This window comes from Bactrocera neohumeralis, unplaced genomic scaffold, assembly GCF_024586455.1.
Source record: "Bactrocera neohumeralis isolate Rockhampton unplaced genomic scaffold, APGP_CSIRO_Bneo_wtdbg2-racon-allhic-juicebox.fasta_v2 ctg2875, whole genome shotgun sequence".
NCBI classification, from domain to species: Eukaryota; Metazoa; Arthropoda; class Insecta; order Diptera; family Tephritidae; genus Bactrocera; species Bactrocera neohumeralis.
The window spans coordinates 1-16,994 of record NW_026090400.1 but is presented as its reverse complement, the minus strand read 5'-3'; the positions used below and the strand labels follow the sequence as shown (position 1 = coordinate 16,994).

General features: G+C 55.7%; 2 pseudogenes; both read right to left on the bottom strand.

Annotated features, from left to right (window-relative positions):
- Positions 1-4,042: 4,042 nt before the first annotated feature.
- Positions 4,043-6,647, bottom strand: LOC126766901 (uncharacterized; annotated as a pseudogene).
- A 9,067-nt stretch (positions 6,648-15,714) lies between these two features.
- On the bottom strand, positions 15,715-16,871 carry LOC126766902 (DNA primase small subunit-like; annotated as a pseudogene).
- Between the last annotated feature and the right edge of the window lie 123 nt (positions 16,872-16,994).

The following is a 16,994-nucleotide window of genomic DNA, read 5'->3' as shown; positions in this document are numbered from 1 at the left end:
GGAAACCTAAAGCCGCGAAAAGGAACCGGGAAGGGAAAAGAAGGCCAGCCCGGGGGCCCCCAGGCCCCTTTCAACGCGGGGGCGCACCGCCTCCGCCGTCCACGACGCCGCAAAGCCCTCGCTGTCCTCTCGTCCTAAGGGCTCGATCTGGGAGGGATGGCTGGTGGTGGAGCAGGGTGTCAGAAACCTTGTCTTCTTCCGTCGCCGCGAGCCACGTCGGCAACCGCTGCAACGGTGGCGGGCGAAGGCACAGAGGAACTCGCAGCTTCGTTACGCGAAGTTCAGCGCCGCGTGAGAGTCCTCCGTTGCCCCCGCCGTGCTGACACTCGCCGCGGTCAAGTCAAACGGGTGCACGGTGGTTGAGCTGCTTTTATGGCTCTGACGACGAGTAAAGGCACTCGCGGCGGCGCCGCCGCACACGCTACGACAATCGGTCAGAACGTGCGAGCAGCAGGGCCTTGGGCACGTCGGGGAAGGTGTACCATCCTCCCCGGTGGATCGATGGGTCGGCTCGTGTGTTCCCCGTTGCGTAAAAGGCACCAAAGGCGGGACGAGAGTCGTGTTCCAAGTCCAGCGACGGCGTGCGGAACGGCGGAGAAGCGGTGCTGTGGGCGCCACGGCCGGTTGCATCCACCCACGCTGCGCTCAAACTGCTCCCCTGCGTGTCTCTCTTCCGTCGATGCATCGGCTGAGGCGTGTTGCGAGAGTTGCCGAGGAAAGCTTGAACGGCCTGCGAGGAAAGCGGTTGAGCGTGTGGGCATGCACAATGGACATCCACGGAGACGCCGGTGTCTGCGCTCAATGGGTGGTGGTGGTGATCCGACGGCGGCAACGGGGGCGGTTGAGTCCCGTGAGGAATAGCGTCGGTGGTGGCAAGCATCCAGTGAAACCCACTTCCAGGCATGAATCGCGTCCGCTACGTCCTCCCTTTGTGTCTTTCTTACGGACAAACCAGAGAAAAAGAAAGAGAGAAGAAAAAGGAAAAAAGAAAAAAAAAGGATCAAGCGTCCAATGAGTCTTTCCTTTTAGTCCCGTTCACTTTTCAATGCAAAACCGCAACAACAACAAAAAAGACACAACAAAAAGAAAGGAAAAAACACTCAGAGCGCACGTCTGAATGCACGCAACGTCGCCTTCCCGTTTCGAATTAAGCCACAGGAATTGGTGAACGTCGTTGGTGTATCGGGCGTGTGTTTGTCAAAACAGTCGACAAATAAAGAGAAAGAGCCAGAAGGAGGGGGGGGGGGGGGGGCTGCCGCCTTATTCTTTCCTCCCAAACGGCAGCAACCGTTCAAAAGGACGACGTTGGGCAATAATAAGCTAAAACCCACGCGAGAGAAAAAAAGAGAGGAAGACCTGGACGGAGGACACACACACACACAAATGCACACACAAACACACTCACATGTATACCAGATGGCAACTGACAACGATAAACCGCGGCTTCCTTTCCTTTCTCTCTGTAAAGCGCAAAAAAAAAGAGAGACGGGTTTAACAACGAGTTGCACTAAAATTACAGAACGCAGGCAATGCTGGAAGAAGAAAAATCTTCTTCTTTTAGTTCTTTTCTTTAAAAAAAAAGAGTTGTTAAAAAAAAAAAAAAAAAAAAAAAAAAAAAAAAAAAAAGATAGTTGCAGGAGACCGAGAGAAAGAGAGAAAAAGATAGGGAGGAGGGGGTGCAACCTAAGAGTGTGCTGTGAGGGGTGCTATTGCTGCAAAAAAAAAAAAGCTTCAACTGAGAGAAGAAACGCCGCAGGCACTTTTCTGTCGAGCGCTGGCGTCAACTTGCCCCCAACGGAACTGTTCGGTGAAAATCCTTTGCTGAAGCTATTCCTCTCCTTTCCTTTCAAAAAAAAATGTTTTTCTTGACCACCTCAAAGGACACCGGTTCGTCTCAGTGCTTTGCACACGCCTGCAAACCACCGTCTACACGTTTATCGGTTGGCCGTTTGGTTAGCGAATTAGTGTTTGCGAAGAAGAACGGTTCTCTTTCTTTTCCTTTTTGATGAAGCAGCACACACAAAAAAAAGAGAAGAAAAAGGAGAAGGAGGGAACCCGGTGAGGGAGGGGACGGGAGTAGAGCGAAAAAGGAGATAGTTGCCGCAGCTGCAGCTGCAAAAGAGCGTATTGGGGAGTATAGCTGAGCACACAAAGGGATATAAAAAAAAGAAAAAAATTGCTGCCTGCTGAGAAGAGAGGGGGAGAAGAAAGAGAAGAAAAGAGGGGGGAAAGGAAAGTAAAAACGAAAATGTTTCTAGCTATCGTTTTTTTTTTTTTTTTCTTGTCAGAGGCGAAAGTAATGCTTTTGAGAGTTCGTCCTCATGTAAAGAAAGTGCGCACAAAGTGTTTGTAGAGGCGTGCAGGGACGTTGGCACAAAAGGAGCGAGAGTGGCGCTGTGCAGAAAAAAGGATTTTTTTTTAAAAAGGCGGAAACGTGAAGTGACCCTCGATCAGTGTGATTGGCGTAAGGATGCAATCCGATTCAACGAGAGAAAGGGAGTCACTTTATTAGAGAAAAAAGAAAAAAAAGAAACAAGAAAAAAGACAATCGAATTGTGGAATCGTCCGCAATGGCCTTTTTTTTTTGTGTGTGTGTGTGTTTTGTGGTTGAACTGGTACAGGTGGGGCAATGTCCTTGGGTGTAGGGGTGGCGCTGTTTTGTTCGCGTGATTTGCGTTTCCTGGTCGCTCACGGTATCGTCGACTCCGGTCTGTCCTGGTGTTCAAATAATTGCGCGCGTGCGGCCTTTCTGGCGTTGGGGTGAGGCGAGGAAGAGGGGGTGGAGAGGAGGAGGAGAGAAGAAAGAGGAGAGAGCGTTAATCACTACAACGACAGACGGTGTAAGAAAATAAAAGAATTGACCAAAGAAGGGAAGAAAGGGGAGACGGGGCAGCTTAAACTCAAACGTGTTTTGTTCAGCTACGAACTCCTAGTGATTGGTCAAATTTGCGAATTCTGTGCTGTTGTTTTTTTTTTTTCCTCCGTTTGTTTTGAAGGAGAAAAGGAAGGAAGAGAGAGAGAGAAGGGGGGAGAAGAGAGAAGGCCTCGTTGTCTTATGCTCAGGCGAGGAAGGATTGATTTCGGAGAAAACGTACAGAACACGGGAAAAACAAAAGAGAAAAAGAGAAAATGAGGGAAGCGGGAAAAAAAAGTGAAAAAAAAAGAAACGGAAGCGATGATTGTAGACTTCCTGGGCAAAAAACAATGACTCTTTTGTCCTTCTTTAGAAAGTGATCAAAATGCTGTTGGGGCTTTGCGTAGAGGGAGAAAAGTTCCTAGAGAGAGAGAAGGAGAGAAGGGAAAAGAAGGGAAAGCGCCGGCCGTGCACAGCTTTGATGCCAGAAAGCGAGTCGCGTCGATCCAACGCATTGACCTAAGTGGAAAGGAAGAAAGAAAAAAAAAGAGTGATGAAAAGAAGGAGGAAGTAGAAAAAGCAACATGAACAGGATGTGTGCAGCGAGGAAGAGGGTGAGCGGATCAAAGGGTCAAGCATCATCCTGGCGAAGTAACTCTCTCTCTCTGCGATGAAAGTTCACTACCCTACCCTCTTTCGTCGCCCACTGCCTCCAAAGCTCATACGCGGATGGTTCGTTGCACGGGGAGATTTCTTTTTCTCATCTCTTTTTCGTTCGCAGATGCGCGTTGCTGCTTCTTTTTGTTTTTGTTTTTGTGTATGTGTGCGTATGTGTGTGTGTGCATGTGGTCGGGAGAAAAAGAGTGAGCAATTACAGTGGGATACTTGTGAAGAAAGGGGGTTGGGTGGGGGACGGCGACGTGCACAGGCAACGCTAGCGAGTCCCCCAGATGGTAACAAACAGAGAGGAGGTGCAGAAACCACAACAACGCACGCACAAAGACACCGTCGCGCATGCGTTGCTGTGAATCTCGAGCCTTTCCCTCCTCCTTCTACCAAACGGAGTGGTGCGATGATACATGAACACAAACAAGAGCAGCGACGACAACAGAAACAGCAAAAATAAAAAGAAAAAGTGCAAAAAAGGTGCAGGGATTGAGCCGCCTCTTGCTGCGTCCTGGTTGAGTGTTAACAGTCGAAGCTGCCATTGTCCGTGAGGTCCTCTCCTTCTTCTTCTTCCTCTTCTTCCTTTTTGTGTTCCTCCTCCGCGCGCCGGGACCGAATGGAGGCTGCTGCTGCTGCCGCCGCCGCCGTCGGCGCCGATCTCACCGCGGAGTGCGTCTCGCCATACATTTTCACAAACGAGGTGTAGATGCTGTTGTAGTAGAGCCGCGTGTCGCGGCGGAGCTGCGCCGCCTTCAGTACATTTTGCATCAAATGGGCCACCGTGAGAGGGCCAACGCTCCCGGGCACGGGCGTGATGGCGCGTGCAACCTCCTTGACGGACGCAAAGTCGACATCCCCGCACAAGGTGGGCGAGCCTTCCTTTCGATTCATGGCGCTCGCGCAGTCTCCCGCAGGCGGCCGTTCGTTGATGGCGACGTCGACGACGATAGCCCCCTCCTTGACGAAAGTCTGCGTCGAACACATTGGCCTGGCCATAGGCCGTGACTAAGACATCCGCCGTCTGCGAAAGGCGTTTGATCCGTTCAAGCGGCATGTCGCGGTTGCACATCGTCACCGAAAAGCCGCGCTCCTTTTGCAGGAGTGCCATGGTCGGGACGCCCACCACCATACTCGTGTTGACAATCACCGCGTGCAGGTTTTTTGCGCTGTCGTTCGCGTCTGCAGGACGGTGGAAAAGGTGTCGACGCGGCACAGGTAGGACACGATCAAGGAACGGACCGCCAGAGCCGTGCAGGGAATGAAAAACTTGCGTTCGTGTGAGTGTCGAACAATGCTGTTAAAAGTGCCTTCCTTGTTCAACACCACCAAACTCTCATCCACCGTGGGCTTCCTTGCGTGGGGTCCGCCCTTTGCCGTTGTGGTGGGCGCTGCGCCTGCCACGGCGTCGGCGAGGGGGTGCTGTCCCGGCAGGAAGAGGTTGCCGGCGTTCAAGGGGTGCAGGCCGTCCACATCTTTGCCCGGGTGAATGTGAAAAAGCGCGGGGCGCGCGCGCAAGTGCGCCGGCAGGGGCAGCTGCAGCAACACGCCATCCACGCTGTGGTCGCTGTTCACCACCACGAGCTCCTTGTGCAGCCGCTGCTGCGAGATGGTGTCGGGGAGCTGAACAAGCCGAAACTCGATCCCGCACTCGGCCGCCGCGCTTCGCTTGTGCTTTACGTACCGCAGCGCGTCCGGTCGATCGCCCACCAGCACGACGGCTACAAGCAGGAGGCCGCGCCAGCCGCCGGCTCTCAATGCCCACCCGGCGACGAATCTCTTTGCTGAGCGCCACACCCGAGAGAATGTCCGCACTCAGTCGAGACCGCGTTGCATGCAGCATCTGACAGAAAGTCCTCCTAAAACAATTAAAAAAAAAAAAAAGAGAAAAAGCGGCACACGCGCGGAGTCCACTTTTTTTTTTTTTTTTTGTTGTTGTTATTTGCTTGTTTGATTATTTCCACTGTGCACTCTGGGTGGATACACCAAACGCAGAAAAAAAGAGGGGAGAGGTGGGGAAAAAAACAAAAAAGAAAGAAACGACAAAACACAATTATCAATCGTGCCGAGATTTTTCCGTGCGCGCCGGGAAAACTCTCTTGCGGCAAACGTCCTAACAGCACCAGTGGAGAGTATTGAAAAAAAAAAGGAGAAGTGAATTCTGACAGATGAAGTGAAGAGCGTGAACAGGTCCTTGATGGCAAATGCTGTTTCTCGTGTTGTGTGTTTTGTTTTGTTGTTTTGCCTCCACCGCAAACAGGGGCCGTAAATGTAAGGCTTCTTCTTTTTTTGGGTGTGTGTGTGTTTGGGGAAAAAGGGAGGAGGAGGATGGATTCTGTCCCTTTATCAGTAAAAAACCAAACAAACAAAAAAAAGCAATAGCAAAAGCGGATAGACAGTGACGAGTTTTCGGACGGCAAAGAGTTTGTGAGTGGTGAGGAGCACAGAGCGAAAAAGACAACGTCTTGGCGAGCTCGCTGGCGCCGCCAGCGAACGGAAAAGGGAGGAAACACTCTGTGAATGAGGCCCTCCCGCCTCGAAAAAAAAAAACAGCGAGTGAGTCTAACGCCCTGCTTCCTTCGTGTTCTCTTCTGGTTGAAACGGAACAGAGGGGCTCTTGGTCCTCGATGCAAGCAAGCACGGCACGTTCCTGGGCTGTCAGGTTGGCTTCGAACGCGTTAATGCCAACCCGCTTACGGTGCCTTACCTGACTGGACAGCGCGCGGAGTCGAAGGTAAAGGCCGACGCGGTGTGGCACGGCGCGGAGGGCACGAAGCTGCAGGCGCAACGCACGTGTCTCGGCCTCCACCACCCCGTCACGCCGAGGAGGGCCGGGAAGCGACGTCCTCACACGGGCGAGTGCGCCGTGCCGCTGCTGCAGTCTCCTCATCCCCGCAGAGACCGCTCCCAGACGTGTGAGAAGCGCCTGTTTCTCGTCTTGGATGGCACAGGAGCGCTCCTTCGCGCTCAGCACAGCCGTCTCCGCCTCGCTTCTCTGCCATTGGGCACGCAGCGCCGCCTTTTCGACCCGCCGCCGCTCCTTGACGCGGCCCTCGTGCACCATTTGGGCAGCGGTTAGTCGGTCTTTTCTTGCTCTTGCGGACTGCTGTAGTTCGTTCAGTTCTGCCATAAACGCAAGATACTCCTCTTCCTCCACCGGAGGGGGGTGAGCTTGTGCCCGCCTCCTGATCTTCGGTCTCCATCCGGTTCAGGATTGTCCGAAAAGAAAAAAGTGGTGTTTGCGTGACTGTCCACTTTTTTTTTTCTGTTGTCCCTCTTTTTCTTGTTGCGACGCCGTCAGAGAAAACGAGACGACGACTACTACACAAAAAAAAGAAGAGGTGAGCAAACGCAGAAAGTGAGCGTGTGTCTTTTTTTCCTCTTTTTTCTTCACAAAGCGGCCATCACGCTGTCGCGAGTTGCATTCTCCTTTTTTGTTATTATTACTTCTTTGAAAACAAACGGTAAGCAAGAATCTTTCCTTGCATTCCTTTTTTCTTTTCTTTTCTCTCTTGACAAAGCTTCACTTTAATGATTTTTAAAAAAAGGACACAAAATTTCAAGCGTTGAGGGAGGCAGAACAAAAAGAGAAAAGACAGAAGGGAATCGTGAACCCAGCTTAAAATACATATTATGGGTGAGTGCGTGCGCCCAAAGTGGAGAAAACAAAAAAAAAAGAACGAAAAAAAGAGTATTCCAGTGGATAGTACTGTACAGGTGTGCAGAAAATGAAAAGCAGAAAGGGGAAAGAAGGAGAGGGGAGGAAGTGGGGAGGGGGAGGAGAAACCTCAACAAAACAACAAAAGAAAAAGAGGGGGAGAGGGAGTAGCTACTGCTGAGACGCTGCGGCTAATACAGTAGAGGACGAGACTGCGTAGTGACCCTTCTTCATAGTCGCCTGTAAGGAGAAGAGCGCCGCGCGTTGCTCCGCGACGGTGACGTATGGGCGACACTTCACCGGTGCAGCCGCGCGACTGCCTGCGGAGAAGGCACCACCACCACCGCCGCTCTGCGCACTTCGCGAAGACAGGACAGCCTCGAGCAGGGGCGATCGCGTGGGGGCTGAAGCCGCAAGTGAGCGCGCCATCAGCCCGCAACGCTCTAAGCTGGAGCGGACAAGGGACGGGAAGAAGGGGCAGTCCTCCGCCACGGCGTATGGGCAACACTGATGCGACATGCAGTCCACCTTCTCTAGCGCGGTGCAGCCGCTGGTACTCGCCTCGCGGTCGACGGAAAGGCGTCCAGGCTCAAAGCCAGCGATGCCGAAGCCGAGGGCCTCGCACACTTCTGTCCGATAGAGAAAGTTGCGGCGAACCCGCTCCGCCTCAACGAGCGCGAGAACGCGGTGCCGCGACCAGATGGGCTGCACCTCCGCGGCGTGGAGCTGCTGCAGCGTGCGCCGCTGCTCGCCCTCCCACTTCGCCAGGGCCGCGCGCGAAACCTCCTCCTTCTCCACGGTGCGGTCTATTTCGTCTGTGATTTGGCAACAGGACCACACGGCGTCCGCCGTCTTCTGTCGGCGCTCGGCCGTCTCGGAGTGCTTTTTGCACCTCAAGAACGTCGCAATCGACGAGCGCGACCAGTTGTCCTGGTGTTGAAGTGAGAGCCGCTCTTGGCCTTCCTCCCCCACCAGCGCCGCCCGCAGCTTTTCCTCGCGGGTCGTCAGCAACCGCAGCTTCCGGTTTCCCCCCTGCGACACGACAGGCGCGCCGGTTAGCGTGCTCAACGTGGCGGTGAAGACCTCCTCTGCGTTTGCGGACTGCGTGGACAAATCGTTCTTCTCCGTCACCGCCGCGACGCGATTCACGGGCCAAAGAGAGGGTAGCTGGACGCGATTGCGGCGTTTCCCCGGGGACTGCGAGGCACGAACGCGGTCGGGCATCTTTCACGCTTCTCGCCAAAGAAAAAAAAAAAAAAGAACAACAAAAAAAAAAGATGAAAGGCGCCGCAACACCGTGAAAGAAAAGACCGAAGAGCTGGGCAGCAAAATGTAACAAAAACAGTACGGACTTCTAGAAGAAAAAAATGAGACGGAGGCGAAGACAGGCGCGGGACGAGCATGAAGACTCTGTTTATGCACGACAAGACGGGAACACACCAGTTCCCACACCTCTCCGGAGATGTGCCTTCAACTGGGGAGAACAGAGGTGCCCGTACCTCTTTGTTTCCTTTCTTGCATTCTCTCTTGTGTACGTGTGAGATCGTGGAAGGCAAGAAAAGAAAAAAAATACAAGAAAACGCGCGCGGGTGAAGAAGGTGAGAGAATAAGAAAAAAAAAAAAAGATGCCATACTGTGAGGCGCAGCTAGGAAAAGATTCCGGTAGAGAATCTCTAACGCACTCTGTCGTCGTTGTCGCCGTGCGCTCGGGAGGTGAGACTTGCACTGCGCACACGGAGCGATGAAAACAGAAAAAAAAAAAAGGCAATGAAAGAAATGGTACAATAGCCAAATGGCGAGGAACGCGTGGAGTTCTCAACCGGAGATGGGCAAAAAAAAAAAAGAGGTTGCACACACACATGTGCCTTGCAGGAAGAAAAAAAAAAGAGTCCGAGCCAAGCAAATGAAACGTCGTTGAGAGAGGACTGGGCGGCTCGCTGATTCAAAAAAAAAAAAGTACAAGGAACGACACTCGCAAAGACGCAGCGACGATGAACAGGATAACAAAGAAGGAAAAAGAACAAATAAGAAGCGCGTGAATGGAGGGAGGGAGAAAAAGACAATGAAGCACGCCAAATGCACCGTCACGTGTCCCATCGCGGTGCGGCGGAGCGGGGTGCAGGGGTGACCACATCGCACGCAGGTGCCGCTTGCCTTGGTGGCGTCAGCCTCCGGTGAGCACAAGCTGAACAAACCTGTCGAACCTCAGCGGCCGCAGCTCCCGTGCCGAGGCTTCCAAGCCGACTAGCACACTGGTGCGCTCCTCGCGGGACCACGAGCGCCCGGAGAGGAGGAAGCCGTCGAGTGGCTCGGACCCGTCAGCAAGTTCAAACGCCTTCTCTAGAGTTCCCCACAGCAGAACAAGTTGATGCGGCAGTGGGACTGCTGGCATCGCCGGGACACTGACAGCGGCGACGCCGCCAACGCGGGCTGTCGCGCTGGTACACAGCACCGCAACCCCCAAGTTCAAAGAAACCGTTGTCGCCGTGAGGCCGGTCGTGGCGAAGCTCGTAGAGCTGCTGTGGCCACCGACGCTACTGTCGCGGCCGGTGGATGGCACCGAGTCTTCGTCGCCGTCGTCGAACATTTTGCGGTCCACTGGCATGGGCAGCACCGGCACACTCACCCGCGCTGGTACCGGCTCCTCTGTCGTCACCAGCGACGTTTCACTGAGCGTAGTCGTCGGCACCGGTGCGGAGGAAACGGCGGGGCGGCGGGTCAGCAAGCCGTTCGAGTTCGCGACAGCGCCTCTGAGCTCGCGACGGGTTTCCCTAGGCGGGGCAAAGAAGAGGCAGTCCATCATCCTGTGTAGTTCGTTGAGCGTAAATACGCGTTGTGCGGGGAGGTGCGAGGGCCCCATCCCGCGCTGCGTGACACCGCTGTAAAGGGTCTTACGCTGTGCCAGCCGAGCAGCTCATCGTAAGAGGACACCGCCATCGTCGAATCCAGCAGATGGAGTTCGGGCGCCACCGTGGTGTCCCCCGCTGCAGCGGCGGAGGGAAGAGGACCGCAAGCATCGGGCGTAGGTGCCTCACCGAGACGACGCCAGCGCCTTCTTCGTCCATACTCGCAAACAGTAACGAGGCCTCTTGCTTCTTGTGGGCGAAGAGAGACTCGAGAAAACGGCCGCTCGGCAAGGCGGCGGCGCTAGAGGGGACAGGTGCGGACTCCCCGCTACCGGCGCAGGCGGTCTGGGTAGGCATGCTAAAAGGCTTCAACAGCAAAAAGGAAAAACAAAACAAAAAATGGTAAGAAAGACTAGATGCTCCGGATCGGAGCGAAGCCGTGAGGAGATTAAAGGTAAAAGGGTGTGAAACTAGAATAAAAGTGTGTCTGGAGGAAGAAGGAATTCTCTGTGATGCACCGTTCCTTTCTGATAGCCCCACGAAGAGCAAACAAAAAACAAATAGGCGGAGTATTTCTTTTTTCACCAAACACTTCTGTTTATGGACGCTTTTTGTGTGAAAAAGTGATGACTCCCCACCACCACCACCACCACACACACTTCTCCCATGGTAGAAACGGCTTTCTTTTTCGCTTGCCAGGCGTCCTCTTTCAGTGTTGTTGTTAATGCTGTCGATTTGGGGGGCTCCATCGTGGTTGTTTTTTAAAGCTGTTTTAGTGCGGCTCGGTTCTTGTCAAAGACCGTGTCAAACACTTTGGGAATCCCTTTGTGCGAAGCCCAATAAGCGGCAGTGGGCACTCTGTTGTTATCCGGGTGGCGCGCGGGAGAAAGGCACACACACACACACACACACACACACACACACACACACGCAGGGAGAGAGAGAAAGGACAACAGTTAAAAAAAAAAAAAAGAGAGGAATCCGTTTTCTGTTTTAAAGGTAGCTTCAAAAAAAAAACCTCGTCGCAAACCGATTAGGAACAGCTGTTTCTATGACAAGTCCGAGCGCAGTGGCAAACAAACAGAACAGAAGCGGAAAGAAAAAAACTCTTTGCTTGCAAATGCAGAGAACGGTGAAAGTGGAAATCGATCAAAAAAAAAAAAAAAAGGGAGCGGCGCTTCTTGCAAACAACACGGCCGTTAGGCCTCACCGCGCCACAGCGCCGCCAACCACGCGGAGACGATGCCGATTTCCTCTTCCGTCAGTACCGTCTCGCAGATGCGGGCCAGCGTTGCTTGATCCTGAAGTGGCGCGCATGCGCTCACCATTTGGCCTACCGCGGTTTCCCGCATGGCCCGCATCGTCTCCAGCTCACTGACGCTGTCGCGGTACAGTGCCACCAAGGCGTTGCCGTCGTAGGCCTTGCATCGACGCATCACTTGAACCAGGAGATCCTCGGCCAGTGCGGTGTTCGCCTGTGCCGCCACCTTGGCAGCACCGACCCACGCCGCCACGTTTCCGTCCAGCACCAGCAAGCGTTGCACAAGGTCCTGCAAGCCCAGTACCGCGCTGTCGCATTGCGGCGAGAGGAACCGCTGCTGGCACTCCACCACCGACGCGTCGAGGACCAGTGCGTCGTGCTTGGGCTGGTCTGCGCACCACCGGCGATCCAGGCAAGCTTGCCGATGGTGAGGCAGCGGCTACGGTGCGAGAGCTGCGTGGGGCCGTAGGGGATGTACGGTGGCGCAGCCGCTCCTCCATCGTCAGCGCATGGTAGAGCTCTGGGACGGCGAGCCACAGCAGGTGCGGGGCGCGCTGCTCTAGGAACGCGTCCCGGGCGGCCGCGGTTGGCGCGTAATTGGGCAGGACCGAAGGCAGGCAGAGCAGCTCCCACTCGCGGCGCCACTGCCACAGCGCCTCCAGGGCAAAGGCGAGGATGCGTGGGTTGCGGCTGCAGTAGGCCTGCAGCTTCGCGTACTGAAAGGGTTGCGGGTCCTCGGTTGGGGTGGCAAGACAGAACGCGAGGAGCACCTCCACGCCGTCAAAGTGGACGGCGAGGGCCTCGGCCATGTAGACCGCGCGCTGGCTGACCTCGGCGGCGTGGGGCGGCGGCGTGGGAACGCCAAAGGGGTAACCGTACGGCTCCACCACCAGCGGCTCACGCAGCAGTGTTTCCTTCAGCAGCGCCGAGACCTGCGGGTCGCCGCCGCCCGCCGCGCCGTCGGTCCCCTGCGCGGCCACGACGCCGGTGTTGGAGAAGCAGAAGTGCAGCAGATAGGCCATGAGGTCGAGCACTTCACACTGCGCGGTGACAGCCGCAGCGCGGTTTACGAAGGTGGGAGGGGACGCGGTGCGCATCGTCTCCTCGCTCCTTTTTTCCAGCAGTGTTTGCTGAAGCGCGGGGACCTGGATGGCGTCCACCAGGGCAGAGGACAGCGTGGTGCACATGTGCACAAAGGCGGTTTGAACGCCTAGCACAGGGTGCTCCGAGGCCGTCCACAGGTGACGACGCACCTTTGGCGGGAGCGTGCACGTCTTCTGGAGGTTCTCGCGCGATTCAACAATGGTTTCGGCCACAATGACAAACACGCAGCCTGTGGTATACGCAAAAGCAGCTTTTCCTCTCGCTGCCAAGGGCGGCGCTTCGGTGCTTTTCAAGAAGGATTTCCCCAATCTGTTTCAGGACAGCCACTGCGTGTAACGGGTTGGAGAAGACCAACTCCACCGCCGTCGCGTTCTCAATTGAGTTGCCTTCGGCCGCCGTGGCACGGCTCCGCACGCTGTTTGCTACGTTAATGATGGCGCGCCGCAGGATCTGCTGGCAGCGCTCCACCTGCTCCATCGACTGGAGGAGCTTCACGGAAGACCCGCCGTCCATGGTGCCGCCACCGTCCACGAGGAAGGGGCGGGCGACGCTTGTGATGCCGCGCAGCAAGGGCGACAGAGCGCTCGAGGGCGCTGAGGTGAGCCCGACGTTCTGCAGGCTCCGCAGCGCAACTTGGCTAAGGAGCGCCTCCTGCGCGGATACAAGCTGCGCCACCGTCTCGGGCTGCAGCTGTGAGAAAATCGCCTCGCTTTCTAAGAGTGCCACGAGAAAGCGTCGATGCAGTTGCTGCCGCCGGCGAAGGTCCTTGGTGACGTACAGGACGATGTTTTCGTCCTCGGCGTTGAGGTCGGCACGCGCCCAGTTGCCGCGGTGGCTGCGACGTTGACTGTAAATGTCCTCGCTGGCCTGAAGCACGGCGGTGTCGAGCGTCAGCCGCCCACCGTCTGCTTGGACCGCCTTGAGGATGTCTGCGATGCGCTTGTCCACGTCCGCGTCGCATCCGGAGAGCGGGCTACCAAGAAATCCTGCGCTGTCTCGCTCTACATCTGGCTTCAGGGTGGTGGGTGGCTGGCAGTCCCAGAGGTTTTCCCAGGTGGGAACGGGCCCCATCCCATCAAGCGTAACGGCCGAACCGTTCGGGTGCATCAGCGTACACAGCGGGTTCTCCAGTCCCTCCACTACACTAGTGTCAGCGCTAAGACAAGGATTGCGAACGCCTACCTGGATGTTCACGCGCAGGCAGTAGTGCCGCACAAAGAGGATTGCGTGGGACTGGCTGTCGTGCACAAAGAGCTTCACGTGTTGCCGGGGACTTCAGCGACCGCCTTCACGACGTCCACAATGGTGCTGATCTGCACATAGTGGATGAGCGAGCCTTGGCTGCTGCTAAACGTTGCGACAAACAGCGTGGGCAGCGTTGGCCATGTGGAGTTTGTGCCGGCGCCGTCCCCAACAGGAGATGTGAGAAACAAGACGCTGATGCGGTGTCGCGTCTCTGCAACCGCAACAACGTAGCCAGTCTTTCCTAGCGCCATCTGAACGTTTGTTACCCACCTCGGTCGCAAGGCAGCGTCCGTCATCTCGAGCAGCAGCAGCTCGACGCCGCGTTTACCGCCACAATCTCGCGAGGGTAATTGCGACGAAAGAGCGCGTGCGTGAAGGCGAGTTTGTTTGCCCCGACGGAGTCTTTGCTTGTCTCTCCAAAAGTGATGGCCCCGGTTGTCCTCTCCGTCGAAAGGGTGGCGCCGTCTCGAAGACCGCCATCAGCGCTTTGCTGGCCACTGCTTCTAGTCCGTTCATCCGCGAGGCGTCCACTGTCATTGCTGCTGCCGCCGGCCAAAAATGAGCGAACCGAGTCCCACAGACCCCCACTGCGGCGCGAATTCGTTCGTGCACTGTCATATCTCTCCCGGCCGGGGGCGAGCCACGGACTGCTGGGCCTCGTCCGCGAAGGAGAGTCGATCAAACTTGAACGTGACGTGCTCGCCGTTCTCCTTTTCGTCCACCGCAAGGGAGCCTGCCGTTGTGCCGATGGCAGCAAAAATAACGTCGCCGCAGTCCACGCGTCTCACGCAGGCGAAGCAGGAGACAGAAACGGTGTCGTCGCCGTCCAGGGAGCTGGAACTCCACACTGTGGTCAAGGCTCGAAACAGCGCCGCGCTCGCTGCAAAAGGCGAGAGATTGCTCCGTCTCCCCCATTTCGCTCACAAAGAGAGGAAGGCCCTCATCCGCGGCGGCAAAGAATGGGATGGGGGCGATGCGGGGCCCGCGCCGCCAGGCCGGGTCGGCTTAAGTTCCACAGGCGCACCAGCTTCTGGTTCTCGTCCACAAGCCACGCCATGTGCTCTCCCCACCCCCGAAAGGGAATACCGAAGGGGGAGCACGGTCCCACCGGTGGCAATCACGCTTTCCGCCAAGGGACGTGGGTCGAGCAAGCGTGCTTTTGCTGGCCCCCGGCGGTCGAAACTGTCGGCCGTGGAGCCGTCTAGTCGCTGGGTGCGCGCCACCTTCACGGGGGTGCGAAGCTAAGCATTTTTTTTTTTTTTTGCCGAAAACAGAGGCTAATTGGAAAAAAAGGCCGCGAGATCGACCTTGCCGTCGCCTGTCAGTTCGAAAAGAAAAAGAGAATCCGAAAAGGCAGCTGAGAATCGGTGAAGTTGCGTGCGATGAAAACGGTAAAGGAAATGGCACCTTAAGGCGGACAACGAATCAAAAAAAGAGAGAAAACAGACTGAAGAAACACAAACAGCGAAAGAGAGACTATACTTTTGTAGAAGTATTATGTCTTTTTCTTCTTCTTCTTTGGCGCAGTAAGATGGGGGAGAAGGAAAAGCAAAACAAAAAAAATTACAGCGATGTGGCACGTTGAGGACGCGGCCTTTTTTTTCATCGAGCGTACTGGCCTTTTCCCAACGGTTCTCCTTGAAGCGCTGTTGGACACACATAAATCGGTGTGCAACAAGCGCCTCCCGTGTCGTGGGTGCCAAGCACAATGGCTTGGCCAAGAAAAGCGTAGACAGAGGCCCCTGTTCCATCGTTGTAAAGGCAGCCCTTTTTGCTGTTGCTGTTTTGACTTCCCCATGGCAGTGTAAAAAGAGTCAAAGAGATAGAGAGAGATTGCAAGGTAAAAGTGTAGCCGGGAAAGAGAGATTCTATGATTGTTGAGCACAGCTACCCAATCGTTCTATGAATTGTGAGGAAACAAAGCGGGGGATAGGGGAGGCAGGTACCGGCACCAACCACGCTGGACAGTCAGAACGGAGAGAACGAGGGTGAGAACAGAAAAAAACTGAGGTCCAACGCCTGATCAAAACGTGAGAGATCCGCGCACACACGCAAGCAAAGACCGCACGAGCGCGGCACGCCCCTAGAGTGCCGGGGACTCCTCCGGGTCCGCCTGCATTGCCTGCAGCATATCACGGAGAGGGGCCTCCCACGCCGCGTCGATGCGACGCTCCATCAGAATCGCGTCCAATTTCGGTGCATCTTCCGTTGGGTTAAAGTGGTCAATTTCGTCCCAACGCAGCGGGCAGCACAGAGACCCGGTGCCGGGGTGAACGCAAAAGGGAGCTTCAACAGGTGCTCCCGCATCGTCGACACGTGCTCGTCCAGGCGGGGGTACATGAGAAGAAGCTGCGCGCACCGTGCAAAACATCGCGGGCATCCTGCGGGCTGCCGAGCGCGCTGACCAAGACCGCGTAGTCAATGGTCTGGTTCTCGCGCAACTCCAGCGCCTGTTGAAACCGGTTGGAGTGGATCGCGGCGCCCTGTTTTAGCACGGAAAGGACCGCGTCGTACACGAGGGCCGCGGCCTTTGGATTCTCTCGATGTTGTTCGGGTTCTCCACGACGGAGTCCACGAAAAGACTCATAAAGGCCCGCTCAATGTGGCGTGTCAGCACTCCGCGGATGGTGGGGTGAATGGGACGGTGGTTCGCAAGATCAGCCACGACAGAGCTCCGGAGTGTTTTGGGCATCACGACGGTCAGATAACCCACAATCGCCGCGCGCTCGTCGTTGTGCAGAGCGCGAGCGCGCTTATCACACACCCACAGATGCACGCCGCGACGACCAGAGAAGACGGGCAGCAGGTACTTGAACCCAAAGTCCTCTGACAGGACTGTGTGCAGCACGTGAGCCGCACAGGACATCCACGCCCAGCAAAAGGTGCAGATTTTCTTTCCGGAGCAGCACGAGCGGACATTGTCGTAGTCGGACATGTCAATGTCAAAAACAAGCTCCCGCTCCATCGCTACAATCTTATTCACAGCCTGCTTCTGGCTCGGCCGGATGTTGTATACCGCTCCCACATCAATTTTCTCGGAAAGCTCCGAATGAGCTCGGAGCGCAGTTCAGCAGCACTGCCGTAGCTACGAAATCGGGTGAAGATATCGCCTATCAATGTGAAACAAAGCTCGCGTCTCGCCAAGTAGCCTCCAGGTGTCCCAATCGCGTTGGAAGCGGCGGCCGCCTTCCCGTTCACACCCGCCACGATCTCGTCGTCGTCGTCGTCGACGTGTGGCTCCTGCTTTTCGGCAAAAGTGCCAACCACGCTGTTCCGCCCCGCGGTCGTGGATCGTTCCACGCCGTTCAGGTCATAGGACAGCCATTGCGTGGAGCAGCTCCACTGGAGTAGACGTGCTCGTAG